The following is a 21,204-nucleotide window of genomic DNA, read 5'->3' as shown; positions in this document are numbered from 1 at the left end:
TCGCTAACCACCATTGTTTTCTGGAGTAGAAAATAGCTGAGGTTTCAGTTGGTTCATTGTTCCCCGTCTCAGGTACCATGCCATCTGGTACATTAGGATCTTCAACTGATTTGAGTAAATCTGGAACAGATTCTTTGGTGTGATTGTTGCTCTTCTGTGATTGCTGTAAGTTTTCATGGATCTTACCACATAGCTTTAATAAGATTTTCATCCCAAATTGTGTTGATAACATAAAGAACCAAAGGTCTGCAAATACTGACTGGGTGTTAATCTCTGAATCATGTAGAAGTGACTCTTCCACCTGTACATCTCCTTGCAAGTCTAAGACTAGATTTGGTGAGGGGATAGGCGGGATGCAGCCGTTGCCACTGTTGAGTTACCTGTTGATCTTATAACTTGAGCCTCCTCCTCAGTCCCAATTCTCTGAGGCCCTTCTGCTATCATGGACATACTTTGCTGAATTGATAGGCATAAGTCCAATAAGGAATTATTATCGATTTCATCATAATTAGAGGAATCAGAGCCACTCTCACTGCGTCCGGACCATCTATATTTGATTCCACCGCTGTCACTCGGAAACAGATCGTGCTCCCTTAAAAACGCTGGAATGGTTCCACGCTGTGGATTAGTGGAAGTCTCTTTAGTTATTCTTTTCGCTCCTTTATTACTTGTGGCCTGCAGGGGGGTGGGGGGGATTCGTTTTTACTTTGCCGCCTTTCAATTATATCGGGAATTCTGGGGTCTACTATAAAATGGCATCCTTAGGACTATAGGGATTAAAACGTTGTTTCAATTTTGATGTTATAACTGCTGTTGTGCACACACACGGACCAACGGTACTACTACCCGCGAACCCAAGGCTTTCACAGTCTCGGATTAAGTCGTAGGCACCCTATTCAGCAAAGCCGTTGGGACTCGGGACCTGCCGGCTATCGTTATTATTTACTATTACCACACTCATATAGGTCACTGTGTCAAATGCCGTCCGCGTGTGCTATGAATAACACACTCCCTGCACTGATCGGCACTTGTTTACTTTTCTCCACGCATACGGTAGTTATACCGGCAACATACTTCTGTTTTATGAGCCTACTAAAATGGCCAGGATCACAACAAGCAGGGAGGTTGAGTTACATGTGCATATGCACTCAAGAAAATGTTCATAGGTTTGTTTCAGATAAATGAACTACGGCTCAGAAGGCACAGCGGAAACACGGAAACACACTCTGCACTCCGCGAGTCTGAGGCTGTTTTGAAGTCCTGCCTCTCAGACCGCAGCTGCTGGTAAGTAGAAACAGTGAAACGACTTCTTGCAAGAGTTGTAGACAAAATGAAGGGTAGAATGCTCTGCCATTCCCAGTCACATGGCAACACGAATTCAGAGCCTCCAAATCTGTCAAGATGTTATCTGTACAGTCAGTCGAAATCTTTTCACTTATTGACATTCTGCTGATATGCCCAGTGAGTTAGATCTGTGTGTCTAGACCAGGATTGTCCAACTCCAGACCTCGATGGCAGGAAACTTGTCAGATTTTCAAGATACCATTCAGTAATATTCATGAGATAAATTTGCATTCAGTGATTCTAAATGTAGGCACATTTTTCAAATCAATATTAATGAGGGGTATCGTGAAAATCAGTCAGGATTCTGGCCCTCGAACTCTGGAGTTGTACAACCCTGTTCTAAGCATATTGCATATATAAACATCAACTGCTATTGGGCATTAGAATTCGCTAAGGGCAAACCATATGTTAATTTGGTAACAGAGAAATGGAGGCAACACTTGAACATGAAACAGACTTTAACTATCTATAATTTCGCAAAACTTTTTATTACCACTACTGCAATCTTCTAACTCTCTTATATGTTTTGGAACATAACATTATATTTCCCTGCACATCTTGCTTCTGTGAGGAAATGACCACCAGGACTGTAGTACTATGCTCTTCACATCAAGAATGTCCAGCTTTATGTTCAGTGATTGATAACAGTGAGAGTGTATCCATCCCATAAAATATCTGTCATGTTCTTACCAACACTGTCTCTCCCTTGCAAGGAAAATTGCCATGAAATTGCCATTCAAGTGACACACTGTGCAACAGACCTTTCATCCACACATGCAAACTTGGTTTTGCCACAGAGAAATTAACTGTGCAATTCTTCTCCCCACCAAATAAAGGTAGATGTGTGTTTTAATTGACACTAGTAGGCTGCAGTCCCCTCTGGGTACTATGATCACCTTCTCTCATGTACATCAAGGTGAACCCAGTTGGTGATTACTGCCATACTCAGGCAGGGGGGACATTCATTGGAGTGCTCTCCTTGGAGCTCAAAGCTGCAGACAATCATGTTCATTGTTGTCTTCCTCTAGCAGACTAGTATATGTTTTTGGGCTGTATGGATTTGCTAGAGATTTCTTTCAGGAGAGAATTATCATCCTGTTTATGAATGGCTTCTTTCAGATATGTGAATGTATATTGCTGCGTTGCTGTTGTTGCTCTCAAATGACAGTCAATCCATCCGGTTGGACCTATTGGCTCCTTATATATGGCACATTATTGTTTTTATTGATGGTTTGTATTGTCAATGTTATGCACTGAGCACTTTGGATCAAGTTGGTTTATAGATCATATCTATTTGATGAGGTTGTTTGAACACTGTTAAGATATTATTGCTCAGTTTCTTGTGTTTATATCAAATTAAATTAAATTATGCAACCTAGACACGATCTCCACATGTGATTTTGGGTACATTAGCTAGCTACTTTTTGAAGCACCTTCTTTTCCAAGCAACAGGAATTAACATTGACACTTCACACCCCTCTTTTGTTCTATGACCGCAGGAGCGGCATATTTAGTTCTTGCAATAGCACTACAGTATACAAAATGCTATCCTAGCTATGCAATCATGCACAGGTCCATCACGTGCATTAGTTCCTCCCAGTGAATTAACATGCAATATTCGTAGCCTTTTAGGTGTTTCCCTTAAAGAAACATTGGGGATTTGAGACTTGTAATTTGGCACGCTCTGAGGCCGCTCCCCCTCCTGACTTTCTATAGTCCCACGTTAGCTCTCTGTTCCTTTCACTAAATAAAGTTCTACATTTTTCAATTCTGCTTTTAGTTGCTTATTTGACATCTTTGGTAATTCGCTTATAAACATAACATAGTATAACTTAACAGGAGGGGCATATTGGCGCTATTGACAGGTAACAGATGTTCATTTTCAAGGCCCATGGGTCCACACTGCAGGAGTTAGATTGTGCTTTGAGGGTAGAGGTTGTACATTTCATATACAATGTCCTCAGCTTATGTATATTGAGCATCCTCCTCTGGGTGGTGGGTCCACTCTTTTTTTTTTTTAAATGTGTTTATTTTTTAACAAGGCAGGATAATAACAGTACCGACATTTATAAATAATTAAAATGCATTATTGTTAAGCCCATCTTTTCACTTTTCCCACCCTCCTCAAGTTTATAAAGCCTTTCAAGGGTCCCCTCCTTCATTCTTGCTCCTGTGGGGCATCTCCGCTTTCCAGGACTTTCCTGGCCAGTTGGGGTTTGTAAGTCAGCGCCGGAAAGTCTCCATCAAAGTCAAGAACAGGGTTCCAAATGTTCCAAAAGCGGTGGAGGAGGTCCGGTCTAGCTGCCCTCACTTTTTCTGCTATCAGCACATCCCATGACTTCAACCACCAGAGGGGAAGGAGGGGGCCCTCTGCAGATTTCCATGTGCGGCCACCACTATTCTACCCGCCAGCAAACATTGGGACAGGAGCTTGGCCTTGGGGCCTGTTCTTGGGTAGGTCCTGGGGATCGGGAGGTCCAGGAGGATGGGTTCAGGGTCTAAGGGAAGTATAGTTTGTGTGATGTCGGCGATGGCCCCTAAGCATTGTCTCCAGAGCTTTGGACTTTGGGGCAGGTCCACCACATGTGAAAGGAGGATCCTATCTGGCCGCATCGCCTCCAGCAGGCCGGATCCAGAGTCTGGTTCATGTGGTGGAGACGAAGAGGGGGATAGTACCATTGCAGTAAGATCTTGTAGGTGCATTCTCTGTTCGTAACGCATGCAGACGACAAATGGGCGTGGGTGCAGATGTCCACCCAAGCCTGGTCTTCCACCGGGTGGCCCAGGTCTACTTCCCGTTGTGTCATAGATCGATCCTGAAGACAAAAAAGTATCTCTGGAGGGGAATTCTGCCACGGGTTGGTAGGTCATTGAGAGTTAGTTCTATGGCTGTGGGTGGCGAGTTACTGCCTGGCGTGTTTGTGGTTGGGAGCACCAGTGGTGCAGTTGGAGGTATGTGAACCTGTCTTGTTCCTGCAGTTGAAAGAGTTCCGAAGGTATGCGGTTGTCCTCCCTCGAAGAGCTGCCCCAAGGTCTCCAGCCCCCCTGCAATCCAGTTTTTGGATGGAATGGGGAGCTGTTCCAGGTGAAAAGGCAGGGTTTAGGAACACCAGAGATGAGGGGTTAAGTCCTCTTGGAATCTTTTTTTGCCTCAGAGTTCTGTCTCAGATGGCAATGGTGTGTGTAGTAGCCAACAGTCGTCCGCGCCAATGCTGCCTTGTCGCTGGGGGAATATGAGGGAGAAAGCGTAGGGGGAGAGCCGAGCATGATTGTTCCAGATCTACCCACCTGTGGCGGTTGGTGTCTGTTTGCCACGCTTGAATGCAGGACAGTTGAGCTGCCATCTGGTAGTTCTGCAGGTCCGGGACCCCCAAGCCTCCAAGTTTTGCATTTCCCAACATCGTGGTTTTGGGGATTCTAGCATTCTTCCCCTTCCAAATAAATTGGAACATCTTCCTCTGCAGTTTTTGGAGCGCCGGGGTCGGAATCGCGACAGGGAGGGCGGAGCATGTGTACAGGAATCTCGGGAGCAGGTTCATTTTACATGCTGTGATCAGACAGATCAGGCAGCAAAGAGAGATTTCCTGTGTCGCCCAGCGTTTCAGGTCAGTTTCAAGCTCTTTAAGGAGCAGGGGGAATTTTACGTGATAAGTGTCTGTTGGGTTGGCTGGGACCTGGACCCCCAGGTAGGTGATCGCCTTCAGTTTCCTTCAGTTTCCATTGGATTGGACACATAGGAATCAAGTTCTCTCGCTCCCTCTGGGAAATCCCTATCCCCAGTGCTGTTGACTTGTTGAAGGTAATAGTGAATCCTGTGACCCTACCATAACTATGTATTTCTGCTAGAACCTGTATCAGGGAGCTGTGGGGGTCCGTGATGGTTAAGAGGACATCGTCCACGTAGAGCGCTAGTCTATTGTGTGAGGAACCAGCTCGGAAGCCCTTGATAAAGTTGTTCCGTCTAATCCGTTGGCCAAATGGTTCCATGATCAGGGCAAATAGGAGGTTGCCGTCTAAGCAGGGTTTTGGGCGATTTATAGTTAGCCAAGACCATAGTGCGGAATTCCGGCCCAAATCCAAACGCCTCCAGGGTGAGTTCCATAAAGGTCCAATCCACCTTGTCAAATGCTTTGGTTGCGTCTAGAGCCATGAGCACCATTCCCTGTGAGTTACGGGAAGCAGGTCCACCAGGTTCAGGGCCCTGCAGATGTATTCAGCTGTAGATCGATTCTTCAAAAAGCTGCTCAGGTCAGGTTGGATTATGCCTGGTAGGATATGAGATAGGCGTGTTGCTAGGATTTTGGAGTAGATATTAGCATCAATATTGAGTAGGACGATAGGCCTGTATGAGGCTGGGTTTCTTGGGTCTCCTCCTGGTTTAGGTAGAAGGACTGTGATTGACTCCTGCATGGAGGGGGTTATGACGCCCGTGTCTCTGAAGGAGTTGAATAATTACACCAGTGGGTTGAGCAGTTGGGGCCTGAAGACCTTATAGAACCTGGTTGAGTAACCATCAGGGCCCGGGGCGTGGGATTTGAGAGATTTGATAGCCTCGTCTACCTCTTCACGGGAAATTGGGGCATCCAAAATGTCTCGGGCAGAGCTTGGTAGTTTGGGAAGTGCTGCTGATTTTGGGTATTCCTTTTGTTCTCTGGGGTTCCCGTGGTGGGCGGTCATTACTTGTGTTAGGTGATCTGCTGCTAGGCGTTGTTTTTCCTGCTCGGCATACTGTGTTCTTCCTTGTGGATCCCGCAGTCCAATGATTGTGTTGATCTGTTTTTCTTTAGCAAGCTTGGCAACCAGAAGCTTGTTTACTTTGTTGTTTATGGCATAATAAAATTGTTTGGCTTTTGCCAGTTGATGTGCCGTGTGTTCGGTGTAATGGGCTTCGATCTTCTTTTGCGCCGTGCAAATGGCTTGTTGTGGTCTTGGGGACCATCCTTTTTCTTTATGGTTATTCTCCGCTTCCCAGAGGTCTTCTTTGAGGGCCAAACGGGTTTGTCGCCTAATTTTGTGATAGGCTGTGCCTTGAGCTATCAATTCTCCGTGTACGACCGCCTTCATGGCATCCCAGGTGTTAGCGGGAGAGCTGTCCGCTGTAGGGTTTTCTTTGAAGAAATTCCTAATTGTAGTTGCGATTGTGTCCCTGAGCGGCATCTCGTTAAGCATTGGATCATAGAGTGTCCATCTGCGTTGCGCTGAATGAGGTGCCTCATGTGCTCGGAACTCCAAGGTCACTGGGCCATGGTCAGATAGGATTCTTGGGCCTATAGTTATGTCATTGGTAAATGAGAGAATTTGGGGAGAGACCAGGAGGAGGTCTATTCGGGAGTGGGTTCTATGGACGTGTGAGTAGAAAGAGAAGTCTTTTTCCGAGGGGTGGAGTACCCTCCATGAATCAACCACCTCCAGGGTTCTGAACAACTGCAAAAGAGCTAATGCTGTGGTGAAGTCCCCAGATGAGGGCGGATGGTATTTGTCTTTCAAGGGGTCAGGGACTCCGTGGAAGTCACCGCCAATGATGATTTGGCCCTCCATAAAGGCGGAAAGGGATGCGCTCAGAGCTTCGTAGAAAGTAGCTTGACCTGTGTTCGGGGCATATACTGATACAAAGGTATGTAGTTGACCCAGCAGCAGACACTTCACCACCGAAAATCACCCATCCGGACAGAGTTTAGTACCTAATATCTGGGGGTCCAGCCCCTTCTTGAAAAGAATTGCTGTGCCTCCTTTTTTGTGTTCCCCGATGCACAAAACTGCTTCGGAAAGAGCCGGGAGTGAATGCACCCAAAATCAGCTGGCAATGGTGTGTTTCCAGAATCATGGCCACCGCAGCGTTTTCATTTTGAAGCTTTTGCAATATTGATTTGTGTTTGGCCTGTGAGTTTAAACCTATAACATTCAGAGAGATGAACCTCAGAGTGGGGTGATCGGGAACATGAGGTGGGGGTGTTGCCGTGTTCGGAGGGGGGGTGTGAGTTGAAGATGAATCAGCCGGCATCTCGTTGATTTTGCAACTGCACCTGAAAGGGGCCCCTAGGGGTCCCTCGCGTTATGGAAACAAGGCAAGTCACCACACACTATACTAGACAAAGATATAAAAAATGACAAGGCCAGCACACCCGAAATAATGGCAGTATATAAGAGAGCACTAGAGCGAGGGACAGGAGAGACAGCCCTATTGTTTGATCTGGGAATATTATTACACATGAGAGAAGGGGGAGGGACAGTAAGTGGGGCATTCCTTATGAGGGAGGTCCCACCTACCTTTGTGCCTAAAACAGAGGTTCCCGCAACGGGCACCGTAGCGGCCCAGGTAACGCAAGCCCATTATACCGCCCAGTACGTGCATGTCCCCTTTTCCAGACAGGAGGTGAAACATAAAGCAGACGATTCCTGATATAAGAAAGAATCCTGCAGAATTTTACAAGGAAATAGAACCTTGCTTGCAATCATCCGTGCTTACCATGGGTGACATAGACCTAATATTCCCAGTGATCCTGCCAACAGACATATGGAAGCAAATAAGAAAGGTGGATGACGCAACGGCCTATGGCGCCACGTGGGCGGACTTGGTCATAAAAGACAGGAATAAAGCGGTTGGAGGGACAACAGGAGCGAACATGGTAGCATTACCAGCACGCATAATACAGAAATTAAAAGAAATTATCCCACCCAGAGAAAAGAATTCAATGGGACAAGTTGACTGCATGTGTGCAAGGCAAAGATTATTTTAATAGATTTGAAGAAGTATTCGCAGACTTCAGTGGGCAGGATGTGAGCTCGGAAGCGGGGAAGAGTCTATTTGTTGATAAATATGTGAGGGGCTTGAGACTTCCAATTCAGAACCTAATAATGACATCAGAAAGTGCATGGCAAGCAAACACGCTGGGTGAAGTATTGCACATGGCCCAATATTATGAGACAAGAGTAAATGCGGGAAAGGACCAGGAGGAGAGAGATAGAGTAAATTTGAAAACAAGGGTGTCACTGCAGCAAGTAACAGGACATAATAGAGGAAGAGGGAACGCACAAGGGAGGAGTAATTTGAATATGCATGGGGGGCCATTGGGACCAAATCAGTGTGCATACTGTAAGGAGGAAGGACACTGGCGAGCGCAATGTCCACATTTACAGAATAGAAATGGACCAGGTCAGAGAAGACAGCACAGAGGGCACCAAGGAGCGATTGGACCAGATAGGAATAGTATGCAACAGCACCACAATAATGAAGGTAAACAAAACCAAGCCCAAAACCAAAGTGCTTCTAACCAGAGTCAGTGTCAGCAAAACCAACAGTATGGGAATCAGAGTGGGGGAAATAGAGGAAAGAATGGGAACATTTTCAATACGCAGCCAAATACGTATTACAGTAATAGTAGTGACTACACATCGGATGATGTGTTATTTCCCCAATAGGACAGCCCAGGGCAGGGGTCGGAACCAGTGTTTATTCCCATGAATCAGAGAGGACCCTACGTAGAAATGGGAGTCGGGAATAAGGAGCACCGCTTCCTTGTAGATACAGGAGCGCAAAAGTGTTCAATAGACCATCAGTTGGTTCCGGAGATACCACTGTCAGGGCAAAAGAATGTTTCTGTAGGGTTCACAGGTACACCTTTCATAAACCCAGTGTCCCAACCAGTCCCAGTTACTATAGGACCATTCACTGAACATTGTCCCTTTCTCCTAACAGAAAATTGTGGGAGAAATTGTTGGGATTGAACTTGTTGAAAAAGCAAGGTGCGACTATACATTGTATGTCAGACGTTGTGTTTCTAACGATTTGGCCACAAGATGCCCCTGTGTCAGAATTCATGTCAGAAACCTTGCCAGGAGAGTTAAGAGAAGTGCCAACCTGTATATGGGCGATGCATGACAACGATGTAGGATGCTTGAAGATAGAGCCAGTGAGGATCATTTTGAAAGAAGGAGTTACACTGCCAAGAATTCCCCAGTATAAAATTTCGGCTAACGGAGAGAAAGGATTGAAAAGTATTGTTTCAGATTTGGTGAAATTAGGGGTAATTGAAGAAATTACAGGCAGTACATGTAACAGCCGATTCTGACAGCGTTTAAGAAAGGAGGCAATGAAGTACCATATTGTTTCATAATTGATTTGCGCGCGCTAAACAAAGTAGTAGATCCACAATTTCCTTTGTTCCCAGACGTCACTAGAATATTGACAATGATACCTGCCTCAGCAGAATACTTTAGCGTAATTGATCTAAAAAATGCTTTCTTTAGCATTCCGGTGGACAAGGACAGTAGATGTTTGTTCGCATTCACATTAGGGGGATGATCATTTACATTCACGTGCATTCCACAATGTTATACGGAAAGTCCGAGTATTTACAGTAGAGCGTTAAAAGATCAGCTAGACATGCTAGAATTACCACTGGGGTGTGTACTATTGCAATATATAGATGATCTGTTGATCCCTGCTGATACAGAAGAGATTTGTAAAAAGAGCACCGTATTACAATATAATCGAGAGGAGGTAGCTTATTTGGGCTACCTACTTTCGAAAGATGGGATAAGGCTAACGCCAGAACGCATAGAAAGTATTTCTTGTATGCCTATTGCAAAGACACAGAAAGGAGTCAGAGCCATAATAGGCATGGCTTCTTATTGCCGGCAGTGGATCGGTAATTTTGCGTTCATTGTGAAGCCAATGGTGCTATTAACTAAAAAGGATGCAGTGATGCCTTTGCAGAGAGCGTTTGATCAATTGAAAACTGCATTATGTTCTGCTCCAGTTTTGGGCGTGCCGAATTATGAAAAAGTTTTTAGATTATTTGTATGTGAGAATGAAGGATGTGCATTAGCTGTTTTGACACAGGAACAAGGTGGAAGAAATAGGCCGTGCGGCCTTTTTTTCTTCTGCGCTGGACCCTGGAGCGCGTGCACTACCACGATGTTTGCGATCTGTCGCGGCGGCTGCTGCATCGGTGAAACAAACGAAAGGTATGGTATTGGGGCATACTTTAATTCTGATGGTGCCACATGCCATAGATGTCCTATTAAATAGGACACAGGTGCAACACCTCACCTCCGCTAGACTGACAAGATATGAGATTATCTTGTTCATGCCACATGTCCAAATTATGAGGTGTAGCACTTTGAATCCTGCAGAATTAATGCCATTGCCCATAAAAGGAATTGGTGACAATGAATCACCACCCCATGATTGCTTAATGGTCACTGAGGAAGGAACGAAGGGGAGAGTTGATTTGAGTGACATCCCACAAAAGGAGCCAGATGGAGAGTTATTCTGTAACGGCTCTTGTTTTAAACTACCTGATGACACGACAACTGCCGCTTACGCTATCACTACCCTAGAGAGCGTTGTAGAAAGCAAAAGAATTCCCTAAAACACGGCACAAGACGCAGAAATAATAGCATTAACCAGAGCCTGTGAGATTTCTGAAAATTTGTGGTGAATATCAGTAATACTGATAGTCAGCATGCTTTTGGGGTGGTTCATAACTTTGGTCGACTCTGGGCTGATTGGGGTTTCTTGACATCACATGGGGCCAGAATTCAACATGGCCCTTTGATTGTACGATTGCTGTCTGCACTCACTTTTCCAAAGCGCCTAGCAATAGTGAAATGTGAGGCACATAAAAAGGTAAGATGCAAAGTGGGAGAGGGAAACGCCTTTGCAGACAGAATTGCGAAACAAACTGCCACTGATTTCAATAATAAACTGATGACAGTCCAGACTGAGGAAGTACCCTGTATGATAGAAGATGGAATTGCCACTGTGAAAGAGATGCAGGCCGAAGCCACGGCCGATGAGATACAAGGGTGGGCAGAGGGCTCTGCTGAGTTAGATTTAGAGGGTTGTTGGGTGGACAAGGGATCTAAAAAATGCATGTAACCAAATTCTTACGTGACTGCAATGGTCACAATGGCTCACAGCCCTACTCACATCTGTGCGAAAAAAATAATACAGCACCTATCTACGGTATGGCAGAATGTAAACATAAGGAAGAATGCAGAGAGGTTGATGCAGAACTGTATCAGGTGTTTACAACACAATGGGCCTCATTCCGACCCTGGCGTTAACCAAGGCGCTATTAGCGCCTTGGTTGATGCCGTTATTTTTCCGACTCCGCCATAGTGAATGGCGGAATTACCGCCCCATTCCAAGGTTGGCGGGGGCGGTAATTCCCCATTCACCATGGGCCCTTCCCCATTCCCATTTTTGGCCCATAGGGCTCAATGGGAATGGGGAAGGCGCTAATTACGGCACCGTAAATTACGGTGCCGTAATTAGCTCCTAGGTCCCTTTGCTATTTGGTTTTTTAACGCCTGCAAAAAGCAGGCGTTAAGTACCAACCCGCAAAGGGAACTCGGAATAGGGCGGTAAGGGTTTAACGGCACCGGTCTCGTTACCGGTGACCGTTAACCCTTACCGCCCTACTCGGAATGACCCCCAATGTAGGAAAGGGAACAGTGACTCCAATAGGCAGTTTTGGCCCGCCCTCTATGCCTTTTGAGGTAATCCATTTTGATTTCATAGAGATGGAGAGGTGCCAAAACTTGAAATATGTCTTAGTGGTGATCTGTGCATTCAGCAAGTGGGTGGAGGCATATCCCTTAAAAGACTGCACAGCAATGAGTACGGCAAAAGTAATGCTTAAAGAATACTTTTCCCATTTTGGCTTGCCCCGTGTCATATGGTCAGATAATGGTCCACATTTTGTGGTGTTACAGATATGTGCAGGTCTTCAGATTGATACGAGATTTCATAGTTCGAGGCATCCGAGTTCAGCCGGTCTTGTTGAGAGGCACAACGGAATCCTCAAGTCAAAAATTAGCAAGATATGTGCAGGGAGCAAGTTGAGTTGGGTGGATGCATTACCGATAGCGATATTGTGCATGCGTACGTCTGTACAGGCTAGAACTGGGCTCTCTCTGTATGAGATTGTGATGGGGAGGCTGGCGAATGTTTGGTGTGCACCTCAGCCAAAGCGACTGAGTGAAGTGGAACATCCTGTACTTAGCACTTATTGTAGTCTATTAATGCAGAAATTGTGTTTGATTCATCAGCAGGTGCAGGAGGCTCTACCCGTAAGATATACTGGACCGGTGCACGCGCTGGAGCCAGGCGACTGGGTGCTGCTTAAGAACTTTGAGAGAAAATCGTCGTTAGCACCCAGGTGGCACGGCCCCTATCAAGTGTTTCTGGCAATGCAGACGGCAATACGGGTGGATGGGAGGAAGTCGTGGATCCATGCCACCCATGCCAAAAAGATCCCATCTTCACTGAAAAACTTGCCCAATCCGGACGACCAGAAAGAGACAGCAGTCCCAGAAACGAAAGAAACTGCTGCCAGTCCACCACCGCTAAATCTGTCTGAGCGGGAAGTGAAACTCGAAACAAAGCCTGAAAAGATTGCCAAAAAGGGGGAAGGGCAAATAGTGCCCCAACGCTGCCCATCAGAACCTACATCACTGTTGGCCGACACGAAATCTGCATTGCAAATAACGTCAGATACTAAACGTGTACCCCTTTGGCGCCCACCAGCACTTGCCATTGCACCAGAGCCAAAGAACGAATCTGCATCACTACACACGATAGATATGCCAGACACGAGGTTGTATTCCCAAAGCTAGGGTTTATTGCAAAGCAAATAGTATCAGTTGGCCAACTCGGTCTCACGCCCCGCAACGTGTATCTCTAGACCTCGAGGGACGCAAGAGAGCGAATTACGTACATCAGTTACATATATACAAAATACATATCATACAATCAGCTGTGACATGTTTAACACGCCCCTTTAATGGGTTTCTTTGAACTCGGTTTGATGATGGACACTTTCGACAAATATGACACCTTCAAATATCTATTCTAGTAACAATATGCAACTTTTCAAGTGAGGAGACATCTTTTCTTTGTTGAACAGAACACAGTGCTTCTGTTCTTGTAAGCGAGCTACATACGGGGGAAGAGTCACATTCCAGACCTTGCTATCTGTGAGGTGCTATTCGTGTCCTGGGAGCCGACACGCTCTACAGGGCTCGGAAAAGGGGGGCCGTAAGAAGAGCATAATTCAAGCCTTTACCTGCTTTATTCTAACATATTCTGCCATATAACGAGACTGGCTGGCAGCTGTGAAATGATTAAATGCCCTGCGGCTCTGCTTCAAGGCTACATTCGGGAGGGAGCCGGGCATTCCTCCCCGGAGCTGCCTACGTTGTGTTTCAACAAACTCTTATTAGCCTCGTGGCCCTGCAGCCTTGTCCTTTCACGTTCAGACAACAATGTTAACAGTCGAGCAGTGTAAGCAGAAAATGTGCTGCGAAGCAATGTGAACAGAAAGCAATGAGCAATTGTTAGAAAACAAAATGGCGATCCTTGTTAAATCAAAATGGCCGTTCATTGGTAAAACTCAGAAACCTGTATTTCTATCATTTCGTACATGAGACGGTTGGCCTTCGGCCACCAAAATACACTTGCCGTCAATCATGAGAGGTATCAATTTTTCTGACACACCTTTACCTGCCATTGAAATGTTTGCTCCGGCCTCCAACGGGAGGACAGAGGTTTAACTAAGAGGAGGGCCAGTTTTATTAGGCTGGCACCTCCTCCGCCCAACGTGGCCAAGTAACTGAGAATAGCCAACATGGCTAAAATTGTGGGTTGAGTAGTCCAAGGACGTAGGTGGATAGTACCTCGGATATGGGCATAGGCCGTGGGGTAGGGCCCGCTGCTTCAGTTAGTAGCGTTCCGTTTTTTGAGGACGTGGGCGGCGAGTTCGCCTTCAGGTGGGCCGCCGGCAGGTCTGGAAGTGTTAAGGGGGAGGAAGTTCGATTGAGCCAAGTAGAAGATAGGCCCATGGTTCCCGGGGCCAGGTCTCAGACTTCTGGGGGGTTTCAAATTTCCAAGAAGTCAGCCGCATTCCCACCTTCAGCTATCTCTTCCTTCTGAACCTCAGGACTTTTGACCAAGAGTTCTGTTGAGTTTTGGAGGTGCTGTGAAGTCCGTTGGGAGGTCCATGTCGGTGCTGTGTTCGGGAACCAGGGGGGACCGGGACTCGGGCGAGGATGTATTCATGATTTTCTCTGCATCCTCCAGGTGGCTGATTCTCCTCTGGGTGCCCTTGTACGTGAACTGTAGGTCTGTTGGGAAGAGACATCTATAGTGGATTTGCTGGTCCTGTAGGAAGACCGCCAAGGGTCGGAGTGCTTGTCTTTTCTGGAGGGTGAGGGCCGATAGATCTTGATAAATTTGGAGAGGTGAGCTCTGAAAGGTTATTTCATCCCGGGTGCGACTGATTGCAGAGATGGCTTCTTTCGTGGTGAAAAAGTGCACCCTGGTGATTACGTCTGGTGGAGCGTCTGACTCCACTCTGCGTCGAGGGCGCATCTTGTGTGTGCAGTCCAGGAGGAGCTGTGACTTTTCTAAGTCTGGAAGGAGAGCTTGAAAGAAGTCGCCCACATATTACGCCAACTTCTTATCTGGGACAGACGCCGGAACCCCTCAAATGCGTAGGTTACTGCGTCAGGCCCTATCTCCAAGTCTTATTGCTTAAATTCAAGAATTTCAGCTTTATCCTGGAGAAGTCTGATTGCGCGTTGGACCTCCACCAAGGGGGAAGCCTGGTCTTGGGTTCGGGTCCTCGATCTCCCCCAATCTCTGTTCGGCCTCCGCTACTCTTCGGTCGGTGTTTTCCAATTTAGTAGAGCGTTCTGTCTTACATGACCTGAATTCCGACTTAATGTCCGCCATAAATGCCCAAATGTCATTCTTGGTTGCCAGAGTTCCCTTGTCCTCTGGGGGCTCCTGAGGGGGGGAAGCATGAGAGTCGTGTTTCTTGGATCTTTCAGAGGACATCAGCATTGTAGCTATATCGGGGTTCTTGCCGGATTTCAGTTGCTTGGCCATCGTGTTTTCCTGTATCGGGAGAGGGCGTATGCCCCTAAAAGGCTAGAGCAGCAGTATTACAGTCTCCTGGGTCTTTCAGGTAGAGTGGAGGGCCAGGCGTAGCTGTAAATGATGGAATCCCTTATGAGAGAAGTTCACCATTTTCTTGGGCTGTTCTCGGGCCGTAGGTTAGGGTAAATGGTTCCCAGGGAGTGGGCCAGGGCACCTAAGGAAGAAATTCAGCGAAATCAGGGAGGACAAATATCATTGGTCCGGACCAGCTGCCGTGAAGAGGAGTAGCCAGAGGCCCAGGCGCTCTGCCAGCGCCAAGGAAGACACAGGTGGCCCCTCGGTGGGGGGGGGCGAGGGACATTTGCTGCTTACTGGGGAAAGGCGCCAGGGGGCCCGGGCCCTGGAGCCCGCAAGATCCACGTCCCCCTCGAAGCCTCGATGGTCACCAGCCCCAGCAGCCAAGGGGGATCACTGGGTTCAGGCAGCCTGGTGGGGTTTTTCCTGCTACTTGTGGGGGGGGTGGAGAGGGTGCCCACCAGGGAGTCCAGTGGAAATGGCAGATTCTCCCCCCTCGCTCACCTCCAGCCGCTCTCAGGGCTCAAGGATCAAAGTGCTCCCGCGGTGGCCCCACTCTCCCGGTGCTGGTCCAGGTCAATCCGTCTAAACGCTTCCTCCCCATGCGAGTCCAGGCGGACACGGGCCCCCCAACCCGCGCAGCGAGCGGTCCCAGCAAGAGGAGGCGCAGGCTCCCAGGCCGCACCCGGGTAGCTCAGATGGTGCCTGCTGCTGTCGGAGACGGAGGTCAGTGGCGGGGGTCGGCTGGCCTCAGGAGGCAGATGGAGTGCAGCCCGGAGCAGGCAAGCGGGGGTGGAGAGCAGTTAGAGTCCAGGTCCGGATGTTCGCCTCACAGGAGACTCAGGGTGCAGGCAGGCCCTGGGCTTCAGGCAGGGATATCCCGTTTGTGGCTCTCACTGGGCATTCATTGGGCTTTACTGGCCCCCACCACCTTCACTGGCTCTCACCTGCATGTCCCACTGGGCATTCAGTGTGGTCCGAGGCCACATGCCCCTCATTGCCGCAGGGTGACAGGCTGTGCAGCCTTGGAGTCGGGTTCCCAGCCTGCGTGCTGCGCCCACCTCCGACTGGAACAAGTCCAAGGGGATAGGTGGGCTGGCCCCGTAGCGTGCATCCGGCACGCCGTGTGCGTGGATCGGAGAGCGGGAGCCGGGGAATCCCTGGTATGGGGCTCAGAGGAACTCAGGCCGGGTGAGTGGGCAGGCAGGCAAGCAGGTGGGGGGAGCCGGGTGGCGCACATCCAGAATGCGCTGCCATGGACCACTGCGCTCCGCTATTCCCTCGCTCACCATGCAGTGGGTGGGGGCAGTGCCTCCACGATTCCCGCGCCCGCCGTCCAGGGGCACCAGGTTCCCTCCAGTGTTACGAGGGAGAGGTGATGTTGCTGAGTCCCGGGGACGCTGGGCTTCACTCCCCCTCCATGCTTTCTCCGCTCCTCCCCCTCTTGCCGAAGCGCCCGCCCGCCATCTTGATGGTCACTGGCGCCGGCGGGCAATTACTTCTTTTTCTGATTTCAGGGGCTCAGGAGGAAAGGCAGCCGCACATCTTAGTGTGTGTGCTTAGGGTGTTTCGGGAGCGGCAGCTATAATTTTGGATCTTATTCGAACATGAAAACCGCCAGAATTCTTGCACAGCAGCGGGCTTCCCACGGAGGCCGTTAGAAGAGCGACCACATCGATGGCGCTCTAGGCCACGCCCCCCGGGGTCCACTCTTAAAAGCAAAATACGATAGGCCTTACTAAAACAACCGTCTTCGCCATGTCTTCCGATCTTTTCATAAACACAGCGAATCGTAAGCAAAACCTCCAATGTTTAATTAACAAGTTTTTCTTATTGTATTATTTATGGGACAATCAATACTATGCATAATACATCAAGGAAAATACACGTGCTGATATGAAAGATAACTTTTGTTTTTGAATAATATTGTGCATACGTTTTTGTCAATAAAACTATGTTTCTTAAGTTCAGAAGTGGTTATGTAAAGTTGTCATTCTTATGTTGATGAGATGAGAAGCATGATAAGAATAAATGTGTAGATCTCAGGAAGTGGGATTATCATTCACAGAACCGAATGGGGGCATGGGAACATTATGAAAACTACATTATTTGTGTTCCATAAAGGCATCACTCTGTGAATGGAGAGAGGGGCGATAGAGCAAGTCATTGCTTTCAGGTTGTCGATACTCTTCTTTTTAACTAAACATTTATGCAATTTTACTTTTTGAAATAAGCATGAAATAGACATACCGTAAAATTAAAGGACAGAAAATGTGCAGCGGGCATAATTGTAATTTTTATCCTAAAGCAGAACAAGACAAGGCTATCAATCAAATCAGAAAGGAAGGCAATGCTGTGGATGCAATGAGCTCAGAAATCACTTAACTTCCCCAAGGACCTAAATATAATGATTCATGAAAAAGACTTGTTAAAGGAGCCAAAGCAAGAATGTGGAAAACACGAGGCCAGAAAAAGAAGCAGAAGGCCAGCCGGAGTGATGACGTGGAAACAATAGCAAAGGTGGTGAGCACCAATGGGGAACTAACAAAAGCATACTGTATCTGTGACAAACCTTTCCAAAGAGCACTATCCTATAGGAAACGAGCCGACTGTCAGAGGACCCAGCAATACAATAAGAATTCTCAAGTCCACAGGTACAACAATTCATTTAGAAAGATAATCTAATCACCGCCAAGATAGTCAGGGAGGTCGACATAGCACACTCCAAATACGCAGCCTAGCCGAACTGTGCATGTGACATCGTTGTCGTATTCTTTCACAGAGATCACCCTCCCATGCTGCAAGCGTTCTCAATGTTTTGGCTAATTATGTATGTATTTATTAGTATGTCTTCAAGAGCACAGAACATCAGAGTTCTGTATAAAAAACATTTATAATAACAAGTACAATTATAATAAATAGTAACACATTTAGATTAAAAGGTATTAGAACAGATCATGAAGAAAAGGCAGATTAAAAAACAATCAGAAAGCAGTATTCCAAATCCACGTTTTAAGAGCATTCCTGAATCTCAGGTGCACGGACATGTTCCGAATATAAATTGGCAGAGAATTCCAATGCACAATTGCCGCTCCTGAAAAGGATTATTTAACAGTGCAAGTGCAGCTAAATTTACATACCTCTAAGTGGATACAATCAAAACTACGGAGGCCTCACAGTCGTCTGAAGATCTTCAATTTATCTGTCAGATAGGATGGGTATTTCAAATATAATGTTTGAAACACAATACAAAACAATTTGGAAACAATTCTAGCATGCAAAGGCAGCCAATGCACGGCCATTCAAACAGGAGTTATATGGCCAAACCTTCGGTCTACAGGCACCATGCCTGCTGCCGCATGAACAACTGCTTTCAGCTGGGCCAGAACAGAGGAAGGAAGCACAATTAAAACAGAAATCCCCAAATCGATCTGGAAGTACAATTGACTGAAGCAGTATAATGAAATTGAATGGAAGAGGAAAAAGATTGTACAGCTTTTAAAGAGAAAAGATAATATTGTGCATCTTTAACCGGAGAATTAATTTCAGGCGCTAGAGTTAATCTTGAGTCCAATATAAACCCTAGGGAGTTAGCTGTGTTTGACAGGTTATTTGAGGACCCCAGAATCTGAATCTTATTATACCAATCATGCAGGGAGAGTGAGCAAATAACAAAAAATACGTTTTTGACGGATTAGGATTAAAAACGTGACTAGACATCCAGATCTCAATATCAAATAAGCAATCTTGCAGTCAACATATCATTTTTAGAAGAGATTTCAAATAGCATTGGGTGTTATGTTATGTTAGATATGTTAGTCACATTTATAAAGTGCTACCTACACCGACAAGGGCATCATGGCACTGGGAGGACAAGAAAGAAAAGGAAGTGGTAAAAGAGTGCTAAAACCAGAAAGTTTTCAGGGCACAACAAAAAGTCAAATGGTCCAAGATGGCACAGAGAGAAAAAAGAAGATAGTCCCAAAGCTGTGCTGCAGTGACGGAGAAAGAGTGGCCCCCAATGCAGCAGCACATGAAATGGGGAACCGAATACGAGATGCACAAAGCTACCATGGAGCAGAGTGAACGAGATGGAATGTAGCAACAAAATTTGACCTGCAAATACTCAGTTCCGGTCTTCTAAAGATCCATTGAACAATGCAAAGATCCTTGCAAGTAACATGTTTACGCACAGGAAGCAAATGGAGAAAAGAAAGAATTAAAGAAATGGAGGCATAGCGAGATGTACCAATGGCCACCCTAGTTGCTGTGTTTTTCAGGATCTGCAGACGTTGCAAAAGATAAAACGGTTGAGCAAGATAAAGTGAATTGCAATAGTCCAATTATCACGAAATCATAGAAGACACTACCAGGGGATGGGGCAGGTAAGGAAGGTAGGGCAGAACTATACAGATAATCCTAGTCAACTGCCTGACACACAGAGCTCACCTGGCCCTCCGTGGAGAGTGAAGCTGAAAGCTTCACAACAAGATTTTTAACCACTGTGACAGGTAGCAACAAAGAGCAATTATCAGGGTGCCAGAAAGTGGATGACCAAAGAGCATTAGGCGGAGGAGGATCCAGCTTCAAGGACCTCTGTTTTTTTTATCATTAAGGTGCATCCAATTGCTTCTCCTGACTGTCAACGCACAGCTGTAGAAGAAATTGACAGATCAAGCTAAACCAAGATCTGGGTGTCATCCACGTAGGAATAACACCAACAACCAAAAGTCTGGATATAAACATTAAAAAGAAGAGGAGAGAGCAGAATCCTGAGGAACACCACATATAATAGGCATAGAGTGATGAAATAAAAAGGGAAAGATAAAGCACTTAGACTGATCAGAAAGAAAAGAACAAACCCAGTGGAGGATCGAGCTGGAGATACCCACAGAGGACGACCTCTCGATTAAAATGTTATGATCGATAGCGTTGAAAGCAGCAGAAAGGTCTAATAAGATCGGACTCTGACATTGCCTGGAGCCACCATCTGGGCTAGGTCATCCAAAGAGGAAACAAACAGATTCACTACAACGACTGGGACGAAAACCCAATTGAAAAGGGTCAAGAAACCCAGAATTCTCCAAAAAAAGAACAAAGGAGAGGCTTGACCAAGGACTCCAGTGATTTCATAAGAAAAGAAATAAAAGAAATAGGGTGAAAATTCCAGGGAAGCAAAGGCTTAAGTTTGGGTTTTTTAAGAAGTGAAATAAACAAAGCATGTTTTAGAGCAGGAGGAACACAGCTATTTAAGAAAGAAACATTAACAGCCATCATAGGTCACTGTCATATTGGTGCATTCACACTATGGGCCTCATTACCACCCAGGCGGTAAGGGGTTTACGGCAGCGTAAACAGCGCCGACCCTTACCGCCTGAGTACGAGGTCCCTTAGCGCCATGGAGCTTTTAACACCTGCAGGTGTTAAAATCCATGGCGCTAAGGGACCATGGAGTTAATTACGCCACCGTAATTCACGGTGGCGTAATTAACGCCTTCCCCACTCCCATTATGCCCTATGGGGCAAAAATGGGAATGGGGAAGGGTAAATGGGGATTGGGGACTTACCGCCCCGCCGACCTCGGAATGGGGCGGTAAGTCCGCCTACCACCATGGCGGAATTGCAACCTTACCGTAGCACCATGGTCCTCCGCCAAGGTTGTAATGAGGGCCTATGTGTTTAACAGCAAGATCTCCCAGCAGTTTCATGTATAGATTAAACAACAAAGAGGCCAGAATGAATGCTTTGATTAGGGTATACCGAATGGAATACGGATAGGATGAGAGTGAATATCGTACATGACAGCCAGTTGTTGTCTATTACACAGAATAGAGTGGAACCATTCCAGACCTAGCCTCTGAACTCAAGCACTTTTTCGTGGTCCATCGTTTTGAATG

This window comes from Ambystoma mexicanum, chromosome 6q (assembly GCF_040938575.1).
Source record: "Ambystoma mexicanum isolate Mex_15411 chromosome 6q, UKY_AmexF1_1, whole genome shotgun sequence".
NCBI classification, from domain to species: domain Eukaryota; kingdom Metazoa; phylum Chordata; class Amphibia; order Caudata; family Ambystomatidae; genus Ambystoma; species Ambystoma mexicanum.
The sequence above is the reverse complement of the archived record's forward strand: the minus strand, read 5'-3'. Positions refer to the sequence as shown.